This window comes from Magnolia sinica, chromosome 9, assembly GCF_029962835.1.
Source record: "Magnolia sinica isolate HGM2019 chromosome 9, MsV1, whole genome shotgun sequence".
NCBI lineage: Eukaryota > Viridiplantae > Streptophyta > Magnoliopsida > Magnoliales > Magnoliaceae > Magnolia > Magnolia sinica.
The window spans coordinates 16,952,445-16,964,105 of record NC_080581.1 but is presented as its reverse complement, the minus strand read 5'-3'; the positions used below and the strand labels follow the sequence as shown (position 1 = coordinate 16,964,105).

General features: G+C 40.9%; 1 non-coding gene across 1 annotated transcript; it reads left to right on the top strand.

Annotated features, from left to right (window-relative positions):
* The first annotated feature begins 9,263 nt into the window (after positions 1–9,263).
* LOC131257079 (small nucleolar RNA R71) lies at positions 9,264–9,369 on the top strand. Its single transcript, XR_009177099.1, has one exon. It is a non-coding gene; the product is annotated as a small nucleolar RNA R71 (small nucleolar RNA).
* The last annotated feature ends 2,292 nt before the right edge of the window (positions 9,370–11,661 follow it).

Here is an 11,661-nt window from a genome sequence, read left to right as displayed (position 1 = left end):
AAGTGGCTGAAAGTATACCTGACAAGTCCTCCCTCTGAAAATGAGGACTCTTAGGGGGGGGCGCTTAGCCCTCCAATACACCAACACCCTCTTAATCACCCTGGTGCACCCAAATGACTAATAGGAGGAGTTAATAAAGAAGTTCTTCTATTTGTTAATCCTTTGCCCTGACACCCTCTTGTACCTGTTCAAAAAATCAGAGACCACCTTCAAAGATTTACAACTACCATTTGCAAAAAGAATCGTCTCGTCTATGAATAGAAGATACGAGACCATCAAATACCCACGACAGAACTTAAAGGATTGATAGAAGCCTCTCTCCACCAAATGCTTGAAACCCCTACTGAATGCCTCTGCCACGATAATGAAAAGGCTGAGAGAAATGGGGTCCCCTTGCCGTAACTCACATGAAGATTTGTAAAAGCCACATGCTTCTCCATCAAATAATGTCAAAAATAAATTAGAACACCACTTCTCAATCAAGACTACTCATTGTTAGTTAAACTCGAATTTTGAAAGAACCTCCTTCAGGAAACCTTTGTTGAGCCTGTCATATACTTTTCCATGTCGATATTTAACAAAATGTTTCCGCCTCTCACTTTTCTATCATTATCCCGAAAGATTTCTTAAGCCAACACGTAATTTTCTACAATGGACCACCCATGGACCAAAGCCCTTTGATCTACTGAAATGATTTTAGGAAAAATCTTATTTAGCCTAGTTGTAATATATTAATTTAAAAAAAATTATATTCATGATTGCATAAGCTAATAGACCAAAAGTTTGAGAACTTAGTTGGTGAGGCATTCTTGGGGATTAGGCAAATATAGGATGAAGGAAGGCACTTTGGATGTTCCCGTCAGTGCACTTATTCGTGCACCTATTTGTTAATCATGTGATTCTATGTGTCAGTGAGTTGGTTGAGCCTTAGAAGCTAAAGAACGAAAATATAAGAGGATAAGGAGCATCAAGGAGTGAAGAACATATAAATTATGAGGTGCTTTGGTGACTATAGCCTTATATTCAAAACAACCTAATATCTAAATGATACATTCTCAAATAGGCAAACCTTTATTTGATCATCACATAACCTTATGAGTTAAATCAGATCATGATAAATATGCTAAAAGAGGTGCAAAGCTACTGCAATTAAAGTGCCCAAAGTAATAGTTTTCAAGTGGTTCTCGATCCTATCGATAGGTGTTCACTCCCCAAGTGTAGGGTTGTGATGTAGTAATAAACTCGGTAAGTCCGAGATCGAATCCACAGGGACTGATACCTGTACGTTATCTGATACCAAGTAGAACTAGAACTAGACTAAGATGCGATCTAAACAAAATAGAATTTACGAAATAATTGTGGAAGAATTATCTAAAACTTTAAGGAATTCAGAGGAAGGGAACTAGGGATTCAGAGGATCCACTTGTAGAGATCAGGGAGATTTTATGCCTACATCAAGGATTATGGAATTCAAACTGAACTTACTTGATTTGGTTTTCGAGAGATGAAAGGTATATGAATTAGAATGGATTCAATCACCAAACCATGCCCAGGAGACAAAGTAAACAATAGAATTAAACTAATTTCCAGCCAATCAACAACGTATGAAGATTAGGAAGGTACTGTCATCCACCATGCCCATGGGACAATGATGAACAACGGGGCTTCCTACTTCATAAATATAAAAAGAGGAAAGAAATATTCAAAGCCATTGCAAACCCATTGTAATTTCCGTACAGACCATTAAAGACTAATAAAAATATTCCTTATAAAAATCAACTAAATCAAAGTAAGTTCAGAAATTTAATCTACTTGCATAGAATAGACTCTCCCATCTCGCTACAGGCTTCACCTCTTAGCCCTAGCTAAGAGGTTTAGCCACACATGATATGGGCTAAATTCTAATTAAAAGAAAGAAGAAGAAGAAGAAAAGGAAGAAGAAAGAAAAAAAACCGAATCAGCTCCCACATCCAGCAGTCCCAAAACCGAGCCGCTGCTTCCACGATCCTCCTCCTTTTCTTCCGTTTTTCCTTTGAACACCCAGCAGTGTCCCTGCCTCCTCTCTTCTCCCGTTCCAGCAGCTGATGCAGCAGACCGTCCTTCGCCCCTTTTCCTAGAATGCTGCCTCCGTATATATCCCTCTCCCTCCACGTTAGGCTCCTTTTTAAAGATGGAAAGCCCTTTCCAGGGCTGCCGTGGAGTCCTGAAAAGATCAGGCTGCGAAACAGTCCTTCCGCAGCAAAAACATCCTGCCCTCGTCACGCAATCCGAAATACTAGTCTCCGCGCTTCTTCTTTTTTTTGCTTTCCTTCCAAAAGGACAACGTCCCCTGGGAGATTTGTGGCCCACCTACATGATGAACGGTTCAGATCAGCCGTCCGACCGCCCCTAAAGGTGTACAACTCGCCGTGAAAGTCGGACGGCGTCCGGTTGCGAAAACAGGGTAGCGCTGTGACGATGGTGGGCCCCATTTCACTATCTTTTTGGAAAATCCGATCCGACCACTGCGTTCTACTCGAAAAATCAGGTGGGAAGCACTACTTTTGGTCCTCATTTCATGTGGCCCACAATACCTTCTACTCCACCGTCCATCTTCCGTTGGAAGTCTTCCTGTTATTACGTTCATGGGTCCAAAAGGACACCTAGGTGAGGCTTATAGGCACCCTTTGGACACAATGGAAGGTTCTGATCATCAGAAATCAGGATGGGTGGGTCCCACAAGCATAACCGATCGTCGGCAGCGTTACGCTGCTGCGTAAAATAATAAAAATTGAGTTTGAGTCGGTCAGCGCCTGCTGACCGATGTGGGACCCACCCCGCATGTGTGGATCCCATGGTGATGTTTGTAAGAAATCCTCCATGTGTACTTGTCACTCCATTTAAGGCGTTGAGACCAAAATTGGGGTATATCCAGATATCGCGGGGCCCACATAATGATTAAAGGGGCTGATCTGTCCGTTGGGCCACTTCCACGTGATCCAGGAGCTGAAATTTTACGTGTACGGTTACTTTATGGTCCTCGGCCATATATGGAGTTTCGAACTGATCGGATGGTGAGAACCCTATGATCTTGCATTCGGGACACTTTTCGTGCCACTTGAGCTTCAATTGGTAGATTTTCTTGGATCCCGGCGTGCAAATCTATCGATCTTGGTCTCCTAAGGTCCGTCCCATGCTTTAGTGTCATCGATCGGTAAATCCATGCTTTTAGTGTCCTTTTTCAATCCAAGCTCATGAAGACGCCCGCATCACAAATACAATTAAATTAGGCTATTAAACGGTGTCATGCTTGTAAATCCATACAATAAATGGGTCGATATGCAATATTTGACCCTCAACACAACTAACCAGCATTTTGCTAGTCAGCAAAGTATGCGAAAAATAAGTTGAGAATTACGGAAAATTTTATGAACTCGAGTGATTTTGGAAAACAATCTAGATATTCGAATTCAACACTTCATGAATGTTGGGCCTTACTCTCCTAGACTCAAACACACTAAACTTCATTCAAAGTATTAGTCCCTTAATTAGAAATAATCCTAAACATTGAGTTCCACAGATGTAAAGTGTAATCCCAACTTTCAACATTAATATTCAATTCTTTATTTCAGGATATCGTTGGTAATCAACAAGAGAATTCATAATGACCAAAACTTGCCTCAAAGATCATCTTTTCATTCCTTCAGATTTTTTTTTTTTTTTTTTTAAAGACTACAAATCAAGAAGGGGAATGAAGTCCACACTTATAGGGAGCAAACCTATAGTGAAGATTCTTTGCCTAACCTTTTTCAACGGTATCTTTTCCTTTTAATTAATCATGACGGGCAATTGTTCAAGTTGGTTCCTGCTATGCTTACTGATCACCAAATTAACCCTTCAGTTTCAAACTGAAATCCCAATGTGTAAGCGAGATGTGACATGTGAAATCATGACTCAATCAATGTTTACAACTTCTAATCATGGATTAATAATTAAACTTAACTGTGAAATCTAACGAGCAACTGAATCCAAGAGCAGTAAATCACCAACATTCCATATCCTGTAATTCTAAATCAAAGATGGTCGTCAAATCACTTTGAATTCACCAGAAAGTCCAGAAAAATTTAAAAATTTCACTCAAGACTAAGAAAGCACTGATTAGGTAACCTAATCTCCCACCCCAACCTACAATCTACATTGTCCTCAATGTAAAAGACATGAGCATGCAATGCACATGAGACAAAAAATAAGAGTGATGGAAAGATAGTACCTGAATGAAAGAATCAAGAGGCTTTTCAAAGATTTCTACGTAAGAGCGGTCAGCACAAGAGAGAAACCAACAAATAAAATAACAAAAATACAATCCTACCTATACCACTTTCGCAGGTGCTCTCGATTGCATTTAGCATATGCAACAAGCCTTTAAACCCCTAGGTTACCCCTAGCGGACGAGTTGTAGTCTCGTGAGGGTTTGCAGCAATGTTACCCACAAACATTGAACTAATTATCGAAATGGAATAAAGAGCTGGGTTGCCTCCCAGGAGCGCTAAGTTTACTGTCTTCAGCCAGACAAATAAGACAACTACTCTAGTCCTAAGAAAACAGGAAACCTACCTATACCTCCATCAGACTAGGAAATCAATCCTGATAAACAGGATCAGTCAGAGGCATGGACATGTCCTCTGAATCAAATTTCTCGACAAATGGTTTCAATCGATGGCCATTGACTTTAAACTCCTTGCCATTGTCGGGATCTCTTATCTCAACGGCCCCATGAGGAAAAACAGTGACAACCATGTAAGGGCCGGTCCAACGAGATCGAAGCTTACCCGGAAAGAGATGTAATCGAGAATTGTACAAAAGGACCTTCTGACCAGGCGTGAATGATTTCCGCAAAATGTATTGATCATGAAATGCTTTCATCTTGTCCTTGTAAATTCTCGAATTATCGTACGCATCTTTCCGGATTTCTTCAAGTTCATTCAATTGAAGTTTGCGTAGCGAGCCAGCGTTGTACAAGTTGAAATTAAGATTTTTGATCGCCCGACGCTTTATGTTCCAACTCCACGGGCAAGTACAAGACTTTTCATAGACAAGTCTAAAGGAGACATTCCAATAGGGGTTTTAAAGGCGAGGGTATGCCCATAAGGCATCGGTCAATCGGATTGACCAATCCTTACGATCTGGGTTAACCGTTTTTTCCAAAATGTGTTTAATCTCCCTATTGGAAATCTCAGCTTGTCCACTTGTCTGCGGATGGTATGGGGTGCTTACCTTATGAGAGATACCGTATTTCTTCATTAAGCTCTCGAATGGTCTATTACAAAAGTGTGAGCCCCCATCACTAATGTTGGCTCGAGGCGTTGAATCGAGAAAGGATGTTCTCTTTCGGGAATTTAATGACCGTGCGATGGTCATTCTTTCCAAAATCGCTTCAACCCATTTAGTGACATAATCCACCCGAGCAAAATATCTGATTTCCAAATGATTGGGGAAATGGTCCCATGAAATCGATGCCCCGAAAATGCTTTTATGATAAGGATGAGATTCAAAGGCATCATATTTCGCGGGACAATGCTCCCAAATTTTCGACAACGCTCACAAGCTTTGCAAAACTCATGAGTGTCCCAAACATAGTGGGCGTAAAAGCCACATGCAAATCTTGGCCGTGGCTTTTTAGCGAAAAGTGACCACCACAGCCTCGAGTGACAGAAGGAGATGACGCCCTGATGTCGTCCGGTACACATCTCCTTAGAATTTGGTGGGCAATATTTAAATAAGTAAGGATCATCCCGGAAAAGTTGCGCACCTCGGTGAAAAATTTCTTCTTATCTTCCATTTCTCTATAGCACCCGTAGCAAGATAATTAGCAATATCGGCGAACCAAGGTGAATGGAGACTGAACAATTGTTCATCGGGGAACATGTCATTGATATGGGTCACCTCAAGGGAATCAGGTATTAAGGCGAGAAAGGTGATCCCACTACGTTCTCTACTCCCTTTTTATCTTTAATTTCCAAATCAAATTCTTGGAGTAGAAGGATCCATCTTATCAAGCGGGGCTTAGAATCATTCTTAGAAAGAAGATACTTCAGTGCGCATGGTCTGTATAGATAATGATCTTAGATCCGGTCAAGTAGGACCTAAATTTGTCCAAGGCGAACACTACGGCTAAGAGTTCCTTTTCCGTAGTCGAGTAGTTCACGTGGGCAGGATTTAGAGTCCTACTTGCGTAGTGAATGACGTAGGGCTTCTTGTCTTTTCTCTGGCCTAGGACCGCCCCAAGAGCATAATCAGAAGCGTCGCACATAAGATCAAAAGGAAGGCTCCAGTCGGGTGGCTGCATGATAGGTGCAGTGGTTAACGTGCCTAAGCTTGGTGAAAGCTTCCTGGCATTGCTCAGTCCACTCGTACGGAGCATCCTTTTGAAGAAGATTACATAAGGACGAGAGAGGAGACTAAAGTCCTTTATGAATCGCCTGTAAAATCCTGCGTGTCCTAAGAAGGATCGCACGTCTCTTATGTTCTTGGGTGGAGGTAGGTTAGAGATAAGATCGATTTTTGCCTTATCTACCTCGATTCCCTTTGACAGATGATATGCCCAAGGACAATTCCCTTGAACCATGAAATGACACTTCTCCCAATTAAGTACCGTTCTTTTCTTCACATCTTTTCGACACATTTAAGACTTTCCAAGCACTTTCTGAAAGATGGACCGTAAAGAGAGAAATCGTCCATGAAGACCCTAGATATTGCCCCACCATATCGGAAAAAGATACTAAGCATACATCGGGAAAGGTGGCGGGGGCATTACATAGTCCGAATGGCATCCTTCGATAGGCAAAGGTGCCGTAGGGACATGTAAATGTGGTCTTTTCTTGATGTTCAAGGCCTATCTCTATCTGAATGTAGTCTAAATATTCATCAAGGAAGCAATAGTAAGAGTGACCAACTAGCCTTTTCAAGATTTGATCAATGAAGGGCAAAGGAAAGTGGTCCTTCTTCGTGACGATATTCAACTTTGTGTAGTCAATGCATATTCTCCAACCAGTAGTGACTCTAGTTGGCACAAGTTCATTGTCGACATTGGATACGATGGTGATTCTGGACTTCTCAGGAACCACTTGAGTTGGACTCACCCATTGACTATCGGATATAGGGTATATGATACCCACATCCAATAACTAAGAACCACGGCCTTAACCACTTCTTTCATATTTGGATTTAATTGACGCTGTGATTGTCGGGAGGTCTTCACCTTATCCACAAGATGAATGTGGTGAGTACAAATCAAAGGATCAATTCCCTCGAGATCCGCAATCGACCATCCAAGGGCTCGTTTATGTTCAATAAGAGTAGAGATAAGCATACTTTCCTGTTCTTGCTCAAGGTGGGAAGAAATCACCACCGGGTATGTCTCATCTTGACCTAAGCAAACATATTTAAGATTAGCTGGAAAAAATTTTAGGTCAAGCTTCGGTGCTTTGAGGATAGACGGTAGAGGCACTACATCGGTTTGTGGTAATTCTTCAAATTGTGGCCTCCATCGGTTAACTTCAAGTAGTGCAGTATCAAGCAAGGCACACGTCTCCCTAATCATGTCATCATCAAAATCATGGTAGTGGGCCAGGCACGTCTCTAAATGGTCGGAGGATAAGGTCAGAGGTATCGTATCTTCCACGAAAGAGTCAATCATGTTAATGTCATGAAAATCATCATCATCCTCTGAGTTGCTGCCGTTATTGAAAAAGATATTTGACTCCAATATCAAATTTCCAAAAGACATAGTCATGACACCATTCCTGCAATTGATAATTGCATTTGGCGTGGCAAGGAATGGGCGACCAAGAATGACGGGAATCTGAGTGCTCATGTTATTGATGGGTTCGGTGTCCAAGATGATAAAATCTATAGGGTAGTAAAATCTATCGACCTGGACTAACAAATCCTCAATTATCCCTCTTGGTACACGAACAGAGCGATCAGCAAGTTGTAGTGTGGTTAGGGTGAGTTTTAATTCACCCAAACCTAACTGTTTGTATACCGAGTAGGGAATCAGATTGACGCTTGCTCCTAAGTCAAGAAGTGCGTGATCAATTCGATGGTTCCCGATTACACATGATATGGTTGGGCTACCGGGATCCTTGAATTTCTGCGGCACGTCTTGCTTCAGGATGGCGCTCACTTTCTCAGTCAAGAAGATTTTCTTTTGAATAATTTTCCGTCGCTTGGTCGTGCATAAGTCTTTTAGGAATTTGGCATATGAAGGTATCTGTTTGACGACATCAAGTAGAGGAATGTTGACTTTCACCTGTTTCAATACCTCTAGGATATCCTGAGAGTTAGAGAGAGGTTTTGGTGAAACCAACCGTTGGGGGAATGGAGCAACTGGCTTCTCTAAAAGTTCCGGTTCCACTTTTTGTGGGGCATCACTGGATCCATCATTGTTGTCCTCTTTTGGTTCTTGAGGCTTTTCGGGCCTAACCGGAAGAGTTTTATCAATGATCTTCCCACTCCTAAGAGTGGTGATGGATTTAGCATGTCCCATCTGATTTGAAGAGCTGGGATCATTATTCTCGTACTGCGGTTTAGGATTGGGGAGAGGTTGTGCAGGAAGCATCCCCTTTTCTATAACCGTCATACGAGAATCTATTTTTTGCATAAAATCTGTGATTCCCCGCATTGCCTGAGCTAGCTCTTGTATGGGATTTTGAACCGGTTCCTCTTGAGGTTTCACTTGATTTGGATTTTGATTGAAGAAACCTGGAGGAGTCGCCGTTTGTCCATTCCTCCAACTAAAGTTTGGATGATTTTTCCAGCCAAGATTGTATGTGTTGGAGTTAGGTCCAGTAAAAGGTCTTTGATAGTTATTTACGGCATTGGCTTGTTCATTCAACACTCCTCGAAAGGCAGGTATTGTAGGACAGTTTTCAGTTGTGTGAATGTTGCAATCACAGATGCCGCAAACAATTTCATTGACCTTATCCTTCTTTCCTTCCATGGCCTCAACTTTCCTTATGAGTGTAGTCACTTTACACTTGAGATCATCCTCTTCTTTCAAGAGATATAATCCACCTTTCTCCTTTAATTGAGTCGGCCTAGACGTGGTGTTCGACTTTGGGTAATAGTCCCAAGATTGTGTTTTTTCAGCCAAACTATCGAGGTAGTCCCATACCTCGTCGATATCTTTATTAATGAACTCTCCATTACACATTGTCTCGACCATTTGGCGCATGGAAGATGTCAGTCCATCATAGAAAAAATTTGTAATGCGCCACGTTTCAAATCCGTGTTGTGGGCATGAACTGACCAAATCTTTGAACCTTTCCCAACATTGAAAGAATGTTTCATCTTCCTTTTGGGCAAAGTTCATGATCGCTTTCCGAGGGTAATCGTTTTATGATGTGGGAAGAATTTTTTATGAATTCCCTCCGCATATCGTTCCATGTGCCAATGGATCTAGGACGCGATGAATGTAACCACGTCTTAACTTTCTCTTTTAAGGAAAAAGGAAGGAGTGCCTAATTGTATCCTCAGATACATTAGGAAAACATAATGTAGCTATAATTTCATCGAACTCTTTCAAATGTAAATATGGACTCTCTGATTCAAGTCCATGGAATTTGGGAAGGAGTTGGATAACTCCTGGCTTGATGTCCATTTGTCCTGTATTTTCAGGAAAAATCATGCATGAGGGCGTACTCACTCCCGCCGGTTGTAGAAAATCTCGTAACGTACGAGGCGGGGGTGCCTGTTGCACCTCATTCTCATCTTGGGTATCCTCCACCCTGGGTGGGAGTAGAGGAGGTTGGTCTTCAGCCATAACTTCAGTTAACTCAGGGGATTTCGAGTGGTGTCTAGTCCTGCGATGGATAGTCAACCCCTCAACCAATCCTCCTTCAGTCAAGAGATGTCGAGTGTCGTCACGGGCCCACTTGGGCATGAAAACACTCGCAGCCCTCGATTAAAAACCTAATCCTAAGAAAGAAAATCTAGAAAGAAAGAGAGAGTTGGAAAGAAATTACCACATTGGAGTCCTAAGTTAAAAACCTGCAAAATAAAACAAAAATAAGTTAGATTCTTAAAAAGAGAAGAAAAATAACAGTAAATTAATTTCTAAAAGAAGGAATTCTTAAAAGAAAGTTGAAATTTCTAAAGTAAATTAGGAAAGATCTAAACTAGAGAGTAAATTACTAAAAGAGAATTGAAAAATAGACAGTAGGGGAGGAGCTTACCAAGTTAGAAATTTCTATCTTAAAGGCCTACAAAATAGGAAGGTTAGTTTCTAAACAAAAATTCTAAAAATAATTTAGGAGAAAAATTAGATTCTAAAATTAGAAAAAATAAAAGTAGAAAATTAATTAAGAAATAACCTAGTTTTAAGAATAAACTATTTCCTACAGATGGGAGGATACTAGAATTAAAAAAAATCTATAAAATTCAAACCCTAATTCTAAAAGGTAGAAAAAGTAAAGAGATTATGGAGGAATTACCAATTTATGGACTTATGTCAGGATCCTACAAAATATGGAAACAAGTTAGTTCTAAAAAAAATCAATTAAAAATCTAAAGCTACAGTTAGTAAAATCCTAATCTCAAACTAATTCTAAAATTAATTAATTTCAGAAAAACGTAACCGTCAGTCCCCGGCAACGGCGCCAAAAACTTGTTCACTCCCCAAGTGTAGGGTTGTGATGTAGTAATAAACTCGGTAAGTCCGAGGTCGAATCCACAGGGACTGATACCTGTACGTTATCTGAAACCAAGTAGAACTAGAACTAGACTAAGATGCGATCTAAACAAAATAGAATTTACGAAATAATTGTGGAAGAATTATCTAAAACTTTAAGGAATTCAGAGGAAGGGAACTAGGGATTCAGAGGATCCACTTGTAGAGATCAGGGAGATTTTATGCCTGCATCAAGGATTATGGAATTCAAACTGAACTTACTTGATTTGGTTTTCGAGAGATGAAAGGTATATGAATTAGAATGGATTCAATCACCAAACCATGCCCAGGAGACAAAGTAAACAATAGAATTAAACTAATTTCCAGCCAATCAACAACGTATGAAGATTAGGAAGGTACTGTCATCCTACCATGCCCATGGGACAATGATGAACAACAGGGCTTCCTGACTTCATAAATATAAAAAGAGGAAAGAAATATTCAAAGCCATTGCAAACCCATTGTAATTTCTGTCACAACAGACCATTAAAGACTAATAAAAATATTCCTTATAAAAATCAACTAAATCAAAGTAAGTTCAGAAATTTAATCTACTTGCATAGAATAGACTCTCCCATCTCGCTACAGGCTTCACCTCTTAGCCCTAGCTAAGAGGTTTAGCCACACATGATATGGGCTAAATTCTAATTAAAAGAAAGAAGAAGAAGAAGAAAAGGAAGAAGAAAGAAAAAAAACCGAATCAGCTCCCACATCCAGCAGTCCCAAAACCGAGCCGCTGCTTCCACGAAAAGCCCAGCTTCAATCCAACTCCCAGCCTTTGATGCCAGCCACGTCCACCTCCTCCTTCTTTTCTTCCGTTTTTCCTTTGAACACCCAGCAGTGTCCCTGCCTCCTCTCTTCTCCCGTTCCAGCAGCTGATGCAGCAGACCGTCCTTCGCCCCTTTCCTAGAATGCTGCCTCCGTATATATCCCTCTCCCTCCACGTTAGGCTC